Source organism: Bombina bombina, chromosome 6 (assembly GCF_027579735.1).
Source record: "Bombina bombina isolate aBomBom1 chromosome 6, aBomBom1.pri, whole genome shotgun sequence".
In the NCBI taxonomy this organism is placed as follows: Eukaryota; Metazoa; Chordata; class Amphibia; order Anura; family Bombinatoridae; genus Bombina; species Bombina bombina.
In genome coordinates, this window is record NC_069504.1 from 889943909 (window position 1) to 889959161 (window position 15253).

Sequence of the window (15253 nt, forward strand, 5' to 3'; positions counted from 1 at the left end):
ATTTGCCCTGAATGGAGAAGCTTTGTGAAGGACAGCAGTAGAAAAACCTAACCCGCAACAATACTGCAATATATCAGGAACAGGTGGGAGCTCTGGATTGGGAGATAAACTTCTCTAAGGAGATACGTTTCAAGAGAAGATTTACTTGGGAAGATAACAAGCACTGAAAAGCTTAGGGTAGAAGCTGAGACAAATTATTGGTTGGAGGGCTCATTGTGTGGTGGGCTTTTAGAAGACAGTTATAATTTTAGTCTAAAGTATGTCAATGTAGGGTCATGAATATAGAAACAGAAGAGGATACATTGTAGTTGATTTGGATAGATTGGAATTTGTAGAGGCCAATAGAAGGGAGCTGCAGTAGTCAGGATAGTAAGCTATTGATAATACAATCTAAAAAAGCACAACAGGAATATTTTATATGAAAGAATGTGAACTATCATGTGCAACACATTTTAAATATTAAAACACATTATTTATATAATAATGACATACTTGAATAATGATGTACATACATATAACTCATATACTGATTATATACCATCTATCATGCTATACATTCTTTATTAAATTAAAAATATTAATAAAAGTTAAAGAAGGGTAGGTTGTTTTCAAAACTAGGTTAATTTGAAGTATTAGAACCTGTGAAATGCAAAGGTAAGGACATAGTTTGTCAACTGAAATAGGTGGATAAGGAATATAGACATGGTGCTATCAGGGTTAAACTGGACCAATGGAGTATCAGGAATTCCTCTCATGGGCTGGTGGAGGGACATAACAAGTGCCTCAAGTGCCATTTCCCCTTGTGGCATGTACTAGCATGTTATATTTTAGCCTGGCTGCTGTGTCTATGTGACAGCCAAGCCTAGCACTCTCCTGCCTTATCTCCCATTTGACGGTTATGATGCTTGAGAGCCAATAAAGCACAAGAGTGAAACAACACAGTACAAAGAGTACTAACGTAAGGCGTGCAGAGCATTTGGTTTCCAGTCTGTGGACATATAGATAGATAAATGGGTTTGCAGGAGACACATCTGATCTGGCAGGTATGGTTATAGTAGCTATAAAAGGGGCTGCAAGTTCCATGTGTCTAATCTGAGGTCCATTTGGGCATGTTGCTCACATAAAGGCTGTTTTTTTTATTTGGATTTTCTTTTGACATATGGGGTCCAATTAAAAATTGAGCACTATCAGAGTTATTGCTTGCCCACTAACTGAGCTCAAAGTACACTTTTAATGTGGGTGGGCTAGTAAAAAAACATGAAACACAATGCACGCTAACTTCAGAACTTTGGATATCACGATTGTGTTAACTTCTTATCCCTATAGACTTTAATGGTGTGCACTTTCTAAAAAAAGCTAACAATTATCACTTGCACGCTAACCTGACACCACATAAGACCTACAGCGCTAATCCCAAAGGTAGTTATGAATATTTTACATTCCAATGTTCATCACATAGAAGAAATTTTATTTTTAAATATAAATATAACATAATTTATGTAAGAACTTACCTGATAAATTCATTTCTTTCATAGTGTCAAGAGTCCATGAGCTAGTGACGTATGGGATATACATTCCTACCAGGAAGGGGCAAAGTTTCCCAAACCTCAAAATGCCTATAAATACATCTCCCACCTCACTCATACATCAGTTTAATGTATGGCCAAGTAGTGAGGTGTAAAAAAAGGAGTAAAAAGCATACAAAAAGAGGAACTGGAAAAATAATGTGCTTTATACAAAAAAATCATAACCACAAAAACTAGGGTGGGTCTCATGGACTCTTGCCACTATGAAAGAAATGAATTTATCAGGCAAGTTCTTACATAAATTATGTTTTCTTTCATGTAAGTGGCAAGAGTGCATGAGCTAGTGATGTATGGGATATAATACCCAAGATGTGGAAGTTCAAGAGTCACTAAAGAGGGAGGGATAAAATATAAACAGCTATATTCACTGAGAAATTAAATTTTAAAAAAATTAAGTTTTCTTAAAAATTTCAAAAAACTCAGATCAAAGGCACTAGAATCAAACCGGGACAGCTGCCTGAAGAACCTTTCTACCAAAATTTAGTAAATGTATGCAAAGAAGACCAAGTTGCTGCTTTGCAAATTTGATCAACTGAAGCTTCATTCTGGAAAGCCCAAGAAGTGGCAACTGATCTAGTAGAGGGAGCTGTAATTCGCTGAGGCGGAGACTGACCCGCCTCTAAATAATCTTTGTGAATCAGAAGTTTTAACCAAGATGTCAAAGAAATGGCAGAGGCTTTCTGACCTTGTCTGGAACCAGAAAAAATAACAAATAGACTAGAAGTCTTTCTGAAAATCTTTAGTAGCCTCAACATAATATTTTAAAGCTCTTACCACATCTAAAGAATGTAAATATCATTCAAGAGTATTCTTAGGATTAGGACACAAGGAAGAAACAACAATTACCCTATTAATGTTGTTAGAATTCAATCAAAACTTTAGGCAAACATTTAAACAAAGTCTGCAGCTTTATCTTGATGGAAAATCATATAAGGAGACTCACAAGTGAGAGCCAACAATTCAGAAACTCTTCTAGCAGAAGAGATAGCCAAAAGAAATAACACTTTCCAAGAAAGTAATTTAATACCCAGAGAATGCATATTCTCAAAAGGAGGAGCCTGTAAGATCTTCAATACCAAATTGAGACTCCAAGGAGGAAAAATAGATTTAATAACAGGTTTGATACGAATCAAAGCCTGAACAAAACAGTGAATATCAGGAAGCTTAGCAATCTTTCTCTGAAATAAGACAGAGAGAGCAGAGATTTGTCCTTTCAAAGTATTTGCAGACAACCCTTTATCCAAAACATCCTGACGAAACTAAAATCCTAGGAATTCTGAAAGAATGCCAAGAATAATCATGAGTGGAACACCATGAAATATAGGTTTTCCAAACCTGATGATAAATCTTCCTTGAAACAGACTTACAATCCTGTATCATAGTGCTAATCACTGAGTAAAAGAAACTTCTTTGACTAAGCACTAAGCGTTCAATTTCCATGCCTTCAAATTTAGAGATTTGAGATCCTGATGGGAAAACAGCCCTTAAAACAGAAGGTCTGGCCTTAAAGGAAGTGGTGCTATCAGAAACACATAAGATTGTTTCATTATAATCTTGGAGATCATCCTTGGAAGAAGAACCAGAGGCAGAAAAATGTAAGCAGGTTAGTAAAAGCAAGAAACTGCTAAAGCATCCACCATCTCCGCCTGAGGATCCTTGGACCTGGAAAGGTATCTGGGAAGCTTCTTGTTTAGACGAGAGGCCATCAGATCTAATTCTGGAAGACCCCACATCTGTACAAGATGAAAAAACACATCTGGATGGAGAGACCACTCAACCGGATGTAAAGTCTGACGGCTGAGATAATCCGCTTCCCAATTGTCTACACCTGGGATATGAATCGCAGAAATTCCGCCCAAGAAAGGATGCAAGATACTTCTTTCATTGCTGAAGGACTGCGAGTCCCTCCTTTATGATTGACATAAGCCACTGTTGTGATATTGTCTGTCTGAAAATGAATGTAAAGTTCTCTCTTCAATAGAGGCCAAGCCTGAAGAGCTCTGAAAATATTGATTGGTAGCCTCGCCTCTTGAGGATTCAAAACCCCTTTTGCTGTCAGAGACCCCCAGACAGCTCCCCAACCTGTAAGACTTACATCTGTTGAGATCACAGTCCAGGAAGGATGAACAAAAGAGGCCCCTTGAACAAAAAAGGTGATGGTTTAACCACCAAGTCAGAGAGAGAGTTGAGTGTTGGGATTTAAGAATATCAACTGTGATATATGAGTATAATCCCTGCATGATTGGTGCAACATGCAAAGCTGTAGAGGTCTCATATGAAAACGAGCAAAGGGGATCACGTCCGATGCTGCAGTCATGAGACCTAAAACTTCCATGCACATAGCGACTGAAGGGAATGATAGAGACTGAAGGTTTAGACAAGCTAAAACCAACTTAATTCATCTCTTGTCTGTTAGAGAAAGAGTCATGGACACTGAATCTATCTGGAAACCAAAAAGGTGACCCTTGTCTGAGGAATCAAGAAACTCTTAGATATGTGCATGATCGAAAAATTTGGTTCGGATCGATTCCGATTTTTTCGAATTTCGGATCGATTCGAATTTGGAAAAATTCGAATGAATTTGTTTCTGATTCGTTTTGGATTCATTCGGATTTGAATAAATTTGGCTGGATTCGGTTTGGTTCAGAAATTCGGAATTTCGGTATGTGTTAGGTGGGATATGCTGTGTATTAGACTAGTATTATGTACTGTATATTAGGTGTAACCCATAGCAGAGTGATATAACCTAATATACTGTACAATACTACTGTAATCCATGGCGATCCAAATTTACCAAATAAATCCAAACTAATTCGGATTTATTCGGTAAATTCGGCAGTATTTTAATTCGGAAATTTGAATCGATCCGAATCTCCGAATTTGCAGAATTTTCTGAATTTCTGAATCGATCCGAAACGAATTGCACATCGCTAGCAAACTTTTTTGTAAAGTGATCCTCCAACCATGTCTTTGAAGAAACCACACTAGTTGTTTTGTGTGAGATTCTGCTAAATGAAAAGATTGAGCTAGTACCAAGATATCATCCAAATAAGGAAACACTGCAATACCCTGCTCTCTGATTACAGATAGAAGGGCACCGAGAACCTTCGAAAAAATTCTTGCAGCTGTTGCTAGGCCAAACAGAAGAGCAACAAATTGGTAATGCATGTCTAAAAAAGAGAATCTCAGAAAACGATAGTGGTCTGGATGAATCGGAATGTAAAGATAAGCATCCTGTAAGTCTATTGTGGACATGAAATGACCTTGCTGAACAAAAGGCAGAATAGTCCTTATAGTCACCATCTTGAAAGTTGGGACTCTTACAAAATTATTTAAAATTTTCAGATCCAGGATTGGTCTAAATATATCTTCTTTCTTTGGGACAATGAACAGATTTGAATAAAAACCCAAACCCTGTTCCTGCTGAGGAACTGGGACAATCACCCCTGAAAGCTCTAGGTCTGAAACACACTTCCGAAAAGCCTAAGCCTTCACAGGGTTTGTTGGAACATGAGAAAGAAAGAATCTTCTCATGGTCGGTCTTATTCTGAAACCTATTTGATTCCCTTGAGAAACAATATCCTGAATCCACTGATTTTGAACATAATCTGTCCAAATGTTTTGAAATAATTTCAATCTGCCCCCCCCCACCAGTTGAACTGGTTTGAGGGCCCGCACCTTCATGCAGTCTTAGGGGCTGGATTTGGTTTCTTATAAGGCTTGGATTTATTCCAATTTAGAGATAGTCTCCAATTAGAGCCAGAGGCCTTAGGGGAAGGAAAGGTTTTGTGTTCTCTATCCTGACAAAAGGAACAGAAATGAGTGGGAGCTTTAAACTTACCCATAGATTTCTTATTTTGGGGCAGAAAAACTCCCTTTCCCCCAGTGATAGTGGAGATAATAGAATCCAATTGAGAACCAAATAAATTATTACCCTGAAATGATAGAGATAGTAATCTAGATTTAGAAACCATGTCAGCATTCCAAGATTTAAGCCATAAAGCTCTTCTAGTTAGAATAGCTAAGGACATAGATTTAATATCAATTTTAATGACATCAAATTTAGCATCACAAATGAAATGATTAGCATGTTGAAGTAAAAGAACAATGCTAGACAGTTCAGTATCTGATAACTGCTGTGCTAAGCTTTACAACCAAAAAGTTGAAGCAGCCATAAAAATAGCAGGTCTAAGAATATAGCCAGTATGTAAATATGCTCTTCTAAGATAAGATTCAATCTTCCTATCTAAAGGATCCTTAAAAGAAGTACTATCTTCCATAGGAATAGTAGTACGTTTGGCAAGAGTGGAAATAGCCCCATCAACTATAGGGACTTTTTCCCAAAACACTCAATTAGCCACAGGTAAAGGATACAACTTCCTAAACCTAGAAGAAGGGTTAAAAGAAGCACCAGGCTTAGACCATTCTTTAGTAATCATATTAGAGATAGCATCTGGAATAGGAAAAACTTCAGGAGTAACCTCAGAAGTTTTAAAAACAGAATTCAAAAGAATACTAGTTTTATTATCAAGAGGATTAGACTCCTCAATACCCAAAGTAAACAATACTTCCTTTAATAAAGAACGAATATATTCAATCTTAAAAAGAAAAGAAGATTTGTTAATTTCAGTATCAGATGCAGGATCCTCTGAGCCAGAGAGATCCTCATCAGCAGAGGATACTTCAGTATGCTATCGGTCAATACAAATTTCATCAGATTTATGAGAAGTTTGGAAAGACCTTTTACGTTTATTTGAAGGTGGAATAGCAGTCATAGCCTTCTTTATGGTTGCAGCAATATAATTTTTCATATCTGCAGGAATATCATGTACATTAGACTGTGAAGGAATAACAGTAGATGTATTTGTACTTACAGAAACATTATCAGTATGTAATAATTTGAGTGCCACATATTTGAGCTGAAGAAATAAGATCAGCTAATTTACAACAAACACACTTAGCTTTGGTAGAACTATGTTCAGGCAGCTTAGTTCTTACAGTAACATCAGAGGCAGGATCAGTTTGAGACATCTTGCAAAATGTAACAAAAAAGAAAAAAATAACATTTAAACAAAATATCCAATTTCCTCAAAATAGCAGTTTCAGGAATGGGAAAAAATGCTTATGATAAAATTTTTATACAAAAGTAAAATAAAAAACAAACATCATAGCCCTCTATAAACAATTGAGAATAGCGAGCAAAAAAGGGAGAGACTTAATATAACAAATTTTGTCACCAAGAATGACGCAAATGCAGAGGTAAAAACTTTTGGCGCCAAAGCTAACACTGGTCATGACAGGTGCAACTTCTCCCCAAAAATGTTCTCGCCAAAAATTACGCAATAAAAAGTAGCATTATGCACCATCGCGAGCCTAGTTTGCCCACAAATTTTTTTAAAAAACAGACTCCATGTTACAACTAACTGGAACCCCAGGTAAGAAAAACATACCTAAATTCTCCCATAAATATAATCTCCATGCTCAAACTGTTAGACTGTAAAGGGAAATATACACAGACCTGACTCATGAAAAATATATTTAATATACATTAAAAACTTTATAATATAAAGTATGTGTTAGGTGGGATATGCTGTGTATTAGACTAGTATTATGTACTGTATATTAGGTGTAACCCATAGCAGAGTGATATAACCTAATATACTGTACAATACTACTGTAATCCATGGCGATCCAAATTTACCAAATAAATCCAAACTAATTCGGATTTATTCGGTAAATTCGGCAGTATTTTAATTCGGAAATTCGAATCGATCCGAATCTCCGAATTTGCAGAATTTTCCGAATTTCCGAATCGATCCGAAACGAATTGCACATCGCTAGCAAACTTTTTTGTAAAGTGATCCTCCAACCATGTCTTTGAAGAAACCACACTAGTTGTTTTGTGTGAGATTCTGCTAAATGAAAAGATTGAGCTAGTACCAAGATATCATCCAAATAAGGAAACACTGCAATACCCTGCTCTCTGATTACAGATAGAAGGGCACCGAGAACCTTCGAAAAAATTCTTGCAGCTGTTGCTAGGCCAAACAGAAGAGCAACAAATTGGTAATGCATGTCTAAAAAAGAGAATCTCAGAAAACGATAGTGGTCTGGATGAATCGGAATGTAAAGATAAGCATCCTGTAAGTCTATTGTGGACATGAAATGACCTTGCTGAACAAAAGGCAGAATAGTCCTTATAGTCACCATCTTGAAAGTTGGGACTCTTACAAAATTATTTAAAATTTTCAGATCCAGGATTGGTCTGAATATATCTTCTTTCTTTGGGACAATGAACAGATTTGAATAAAAACCCAAACCCTGTTCCTGCTGAGGAACTGGGACAATCACCCCTGAAAGCTCTAGGTCTGAAACACACTTCCGAAAAGCCTAAGCCTTCACAGGGTTTGTTGGAACATGAGAAAGAAAGAATCTTCTCATGGTCGGTCTTATTCTGAAACCTATTTGATTCCCTTGAGAAACAATATCCTGAATCCACTGATTTTGAACATAATCTGTCCAAATGTTTTGAAATAATTTCAATCTGCCCCCCCCCCCCACCAGTTGAACTGGTTTGAGGGCCCGCACCTTCATGCAGTCTTAGGGGCTGGATTTGGTTTCTTATAAGGCTTGGATTTATTCCAATTTAGAGATAGTCTCCAATTAGAGCCAGAGGCCTTAGGGGAAGGAAAGGTTTTGTGTTCTCTATCCTGACAAAAGGAACAAAAATGAGTGGGAGCTTTAAACTTACCCATAGATTTCTTATTTTGGGGCAGAAAAACTCCCTTTCCCCAAGTGATAGTGGAGATAATAGAATCCAATTGAGAACCAAATAAATTATTACCCTGAAATGATAGAGATAGTAATCTAGATTTAGAAACCATGTCAGCATTCCAAGATTTAAGCCATAAAGCTCTTCTAGTTAGAATAGCTAAGGACATAGATTTAATATCAATTTTAATGACATCAAATATAGCATCACAAATGAAATGATTAGCATGTTGAAGTAAAAGAACAATGCTAGACAGTTCAGTATCTGATAACTGCTGTGCTAAGCTTTCCAACCAAAAAGTTGAAGCAGCCATAAAAATAGCAGGTCTAAGAATATAGCCAGTATGTAAATATGCTCTTCTAAGATAAGATTCAATCTTCCTATCTAAAGGATCCTTAAAAGAAGTACTATCTTCCATAGGAATAGTAGTACGTTTGGCAAGAGTGGAAATAGCCCCATCAACTATAGGGACTTTTTCCCAAAACACTCAATTAGCCACAGGCAAAGGATGCAACTTCCTAAACCTAGAAGAAGGGTTAAAAGAAGCACCAGGCTTAGACCATTCTTTAGTAATCATATTAGAGATAGCATCTGGAATAGGAAAAACTTCAGGAGTAACCTCAGAAGTTTTAAAAACAGAATTCAAAAGAATACTAGTTTTATTATCAAGAGGATTAGACTCCTCAATACCCAAAGTAAACAATACTTCCTTTAATAAAGAACGAATATATTCAATCTTAAAAAGAAAAGATTTGTTAATTTCAGTATCAGATGCAGGATCCTCTGAGCCAGAGAGATCCTCATCAGCAGAGGATACTTCAGTATGCTATCGGTCAATACAAATTTCATCAGATTTATGAGAAGTTTGGAAAGACCTTTTACATTTATTTGAAGGTGGAATAGCAGTCATAGCCTTCTTTATGGTTGCAGCAATATAATTTTTCATATCTGCAGGAATATCATGTACATTAGACTGTGAAGGAATAACAGTAGATGTATTTGTACTTACAGAAACATTATCAGTATGTAATAATTTGAGTGCCACATATTTGAGCTGAAGAAATAAGATCAGCTAATTTACAACAAACACACTTAGCTTTGGTAGAACTATGTTCAGGCAGCTTAGTTCTTACAGTAACATCAGAGGCAGGATCAGTTTGAGACATCTTGCAAAATGTAACAAAAAAGAAAAAAATAACATTTAAACAAAATATCCAATTTCCTCAAAATAGCAGTTTCAGGAATGGGAAAAAATGCTTATGATAAAATTCTTATACAAAAGTAAAATCAAAAACAAACATCATAGCCCTCTATAAACAATTGAGAACAGCGAGCAAAAAAGGGAGAGACTTAATATAACAAATTTTGTCACCAAGAATGACGCAAATGCAGAGGTAAAAACTTTTGGCGCCAAAGCTAACACTGGTCATGACAGGTGCAACTTCTCCCCAAAAATGTTCTCGCCAAAAATGACGCAATAAAAAGTAGCATTATGCACCATCGCGAGCCTAGTTTGCCCACAAAATATTTTAAAAAACAGACTCCATGTTACAACTAACTGGAACCCCAGGTAAGAAAAACATACCTAAATTCTCCCATAAATATAATCTCCATGCTCAAACTGTTAGACTGTAAAGGGAAATATACACAGACCTGACTCATGAAAAATATATTTAATATACATTAAAAACTTTATAATATAAAGTGCCAAACATAGCTGAGAGTGTCTTAACAAATTATATATACTTAGTAGAAGACACCCATCCACATATAGCATACAGCCAAACCTGTACTGAAACATATCAGCAGAGGTAATGGTAGAGGAGTATAATGTTGATCTGTAAAGGGAGGCTGCAGATGAATCCCTGCGACCGATTTACAGAGAGCCCTAGAATAGATTTCCCATAGGTGAAAACATGGTATCATCAGGCAATACTCCCTTAACATCCCTCAGACAAAGGCCCATATTTATCTAGCTCCGCTGCTCCATAACCCTGTCCGCTTGCTCTGAGCAGGCGGACAGAAATCACCGGAAATCAACCCGATCGAGTACGATCGGGTTGATTGACACCTCCCTGCTGGCGGCCAATCAGCAGGGGGTGGCGTTGCACCAGCAGCTCTTGTGAGCTGCTGGTGCAATGTTAAATGCGGAGAGCATATTGCCCTCCTTATTTAGCGAGGTCTTGCGGACATGATCCGCACTGTCAGATTAGGTCCACAAGACCTTTGATAAATAGAGGCCAAACACTGTACTTTGAGAGGAATTGGGCTTCAAAATGCTTAGAAGCGCCTTTCACAGAAGAAATCAAGCACATCTTGCTTCACCACCTCCAAAGGAGGCAAAGTTTGTAAAACTGAGGTATGAGTGAGGTGGGAGGTGTATTTATAGGCATTTTGACCCCTCCTGGTAGGAATGTATATCCCATACGTCATTAGCTCATGGACTCTTGCCACTTACATTAAAGAAATATATATACTTATATATCTATATGAATATATAGGTATAGATATACAGTACTGTGCAAAAGTCTTAGGACATCATTAGATTTGTTGTGTTAGCAAAGTTTTAATGGCCATCCATATTTATTTTTCGTTTTCTTTATTAAGATACAAATAGAAAATACAAGAAATATGTACACAAAATATAAAAACAACACAATTTTCAGAACAAAATTGCTTCTTCAGGCGAAAAGCAGTATTTAGTTTGACCTCCCTTGGCATTAAGCACATCTTGAACTCTTTTGGGGAGACTGTCCTGAAGTTTTCTGAAGTAATCTTCTGGTATATTGTTCCAGGCTTCTTTCAGCACTTCCCAGAGTTCTTCTTTAGATTTAGGTTGTCTTTTCTTTCTCTGTCCAGGTGATCCCATACTGCCTCTATAATATTCAGGTCTGGGCTATGCGGAGGCCAGTCCATGACTGTCAGTGTTTTATCAGCTGGTTTTCTCTCAAAATATTATTTCACTGCATTAACAGTGTGCTTGGGATCGTTATTATGTTGAAAAATAAAACCATTCCCAATCAGCTGCGGTCCAGAAGGAATGGCATGATGAATTAAAACCTGTCTGTAATTTTAAGCATTCATGATCCCATCAATTCGGACAATATTGCTAACACCACTGGCAGAAATGCAGCCCCAAACCAGGACAGACCCTCCACCATGTTTCACTGAAGGCTGCAATCACTCATTCTTCCATCTCTCTCCAACTCTTCTTCTCACATATTGTCAACAATTGGACCCAATAATTTCAAACTCAAATTTGTCACTCAAAATTACTCTTTTCCACTGATCTTCATTCCAATCTTTGTGAGCTTTAGCATATCTAAGCCTTTTCACCCTGGTTTCTTGGCGGCTACCCTTTCCTTAAAGACCATTTCTGATCAAGCTTCTTCGGACTGTAGAAGGGTCAACTTGACATCCCAATGAAGCTGCCAGATACTGAGCCAGGTCCTTGCTGGACTTCTTCCGGTCTTTCAAAGATGAAACTTCTCATCAGATTTTGAAGGTTTTCTTGGCCTTCCAGTCCTTTTTTTGTCCATGACCGCTCCTGATTCTTCAAATTTCTTTGAATACAACATCTTGAGTATCCAGATTGTTTGCTGATTTCCCTTTGAGAGTGGCCTTGCTGATGCAAAAGTATGATTTTATGTCTGTTAAATTCTGTGATCTTTGGCATTTTGAATGGAATGATGTGATTAAAAGTTGGTCTTATTTGCAAGCTTCCCATGAATTAAACTCATTCCACATGTGTTTGTAATGTTTAAAGGGACACTGAAATGGCCAATCCAAAAAAGAGCCACAGCACCTATTCATGCATCAAATGTTGATTTATTGGTGAAACATCACAGTATACAGCAACAACATTTCGGTCAACAATAGACCTTAATCATGTTATGTCAATCAACATTTGATGCATGAATAGGTGCTGTAGCTCTTTTTTGGATTGGCCATTACTTTGGAGGATTTGTGCAGGATCCTTGCTGCGTGCACCTTTATGTGGACTGTGAGTGCTGGGCTACATTGTTTGTTTTAAATGGACACTGAACCCAATTTTTTTTCTTTCATGATTCAGATAGAGCATGCAATTTTAAGCAACTTTCTAATTTACTCCTATTATCAAATTTTCTTCATTCTCTTGATATCTTTATTTGAAATGCAAGAATGTAAGTTTAGATGCCGGCCCATTTTTGGTGAACAACCTGGGTTGTTCTTGCTGATTGGTTGATAAATTCACCCACCAATAAACAAGTGCTTTTCATGGTACTGAACCAAAAAAATTAGATTAGATGCCTTCTTTTTCAAATAAAGGAAGCAAGAGAACGGAAAAAAATTGATAATTGGAGTAAATTAGAAAGTTGCTTAAAATTGCATGCTCTATCTGAATCACAAAAGAAATAATTTGGGTTCAGTGTCCCTTTAAGCATGTCTTGCACAAACCTGGTGCAATAAACCTTTTTTACAGCAGTCATTTTGACATGAAATAGTAGAACAAATAAAGGTGTTAGCAATGATAATAATTAGGGTTCCATTCCATTTAAGTTTACGGGAGCCAGGTTCCTGCTATTGCTCAAGTGTAAAGGGAGGTCACACTTAATATATATATATATGTTAAAAGGATCGCTGTGTCAAAACAGTATTTTGAAGCAAAAAAACCTGAGAATTTGCATATCTAATTTGCATATCTTACCCACAATTCTCTTGTGCATTGGTAACATTGTATATTAAGAATTTCTGGGGAAAAGCAAGCGGGGATACTTGCCTAGATGTGCTAATTTCCTATGCAAATATTCACATTGATTTATATATATATATATATATATACTAGTGTCTAATAGATAGAAAATATTAAGATAGACAAAGAACACAGGACAGAGGAAGATTGGAAAGAAAGTGTTATGGACAGACAAATCTAAGTATGAGGTGTTTGAATCACAATAAAGAACATTCTTGAGATGCTGACCAAATGAAAAGATGCTGGAGGAGTGCTTGGCGCATGGTGGATACAATGTGATGGTCTGGGGTTGCTTTGGTGGTGGTAAAGTGAGAGATGTATACAGGGTAAAAGGGACCTTAAAGAAGGAAGGGTATCACTACATTTTTCAACGCCATGCCATACTCTGTGGATGATGCTTGATTGGAGCCAATTGCCTCCTACAACAGGACAATGACCCAAAGCACAGCTCCAAACTATGCAAGAACTATTTAGGGAAGAAACAGTCAGCTGGTATTCTGAGCTGTTGTGTGAGCAGCTTGATCGTATGGTACATTAAAAGTGCCCATAAAGCCAATCCAACTTGTGGGAGGTGCTTCAGGAAGCATGGGGTGAAATCTCTTGACTTCACCAAATTGACAACTAGCATGCCAAAGGTCTTCGAGGTTGTAATTGCTGCACATGGAGTTTTCTTTCACAAAGCAAAGTTTGAAGGACGCAATTACTATTTCACTTAAAATTCATTATTTCTAGCCTTGCCAATGACTATAGTTCCTATTCAAACTAATTTCATTCATGTTTTCATGGAAAATAAGGAATTGTCTAAGTGACCCCAAACTTTTAAACTCCAGTGTGTGTGTATATAAATATATATATATATATATATATATATATATATATGTATATATATATATATATATATATATATATATATATATGTATATATACACACACATATTATAGCCCTTTCCAGTCAAACAACGTCCTTGTCATATATCATATCCATTTTAACCCTTATAAAAAAAAGTGTAAATATAAGACATTTTAAATATAAGTGTTACACTTTATTTTAAAGGGATAGGAAAGTAAAAACTAAACTTGCAAGAATCAAGCAGAGCTTGCAATTTTAAGACTTTTAAAATCACTTCTATTTTCAAATTCAAATGTGCTTTGTTCTCTTGGTGTCCATTGTTGAAAATGAATATGCACATATCCTACACTAGTGTGATCTAGCTGGTGAGTGGTGCCTGCATACATTTGTCTCTTGTGATTGGCTAACTAGATGTGTTCAGCTATCTCCCGGTAGTACAATGCTGTTCCTTCAACAAAGAATAACAAGAAATTAAATTTGAAAGTTGTTTAAAATTGAATGTTCTATCCGATTCATGAATGGCATTTTGGGGGTTTCCTGTCCCTTTAATGTATTTGTGATGTGTTTGGTGCATTGTATTACTCTTACACTTTATGCAAGGAGGCCCATTTATCAAGCTCCGTATGGAGCTTGTGGGCCTGTGTTTCTGGCGAGTCTTAAGGCTTGCCAGAAACAGCAGTTATGAAGCAGAGGTCTAAATACTGCTGCTCCATAACCCTGTCCGCCTGCTGGCAGCCGATTCTGCAGGGGGCGGCGTTGCACCAGCAGCTCACAAGAGCGTATTGCTCTCCGCATTCAGAGATGTGTGTCAGACCTGTTCCGCATTGTCGGATCAGGTCCGACAGACATTTGATAAATAGGCCTCAAGGTCTTCACTTGCACTAACAGGATGAGCGCAAATTTTGTTTGATTTTCATCGCACCTGTTTTTTTTTAACTTGTAAAGTGTCCCTCGCTAACAATCGTGCGCCACTTGTAATCTAGCCGATGGATGGCATAAAGGGCGCATGTGTCTACTGTGGGATCTGTTGGCATGTGGACAGGTTTGCTGGGAATTAATACATATGTCGCCAACATCAAGCTGGAGAAACAGTTCCATGTGTCTCAGGTTGGTTCTTTGGCTATGCATCTTACATAAAAGGGCTGGAGAAGCCATGTGCCTTATCTACTGTTTATGGACAGATAGCTAACATAAAGGGCCATCAAGGTCCATAAATCTGTTTTTGGGTTAGTAACCATAAAGCTGGCATATGGGGGCTTAACAGGCAGTAGATCTGGTATCAGGTCTGATGTGGGCATTTGACTTGTATAACA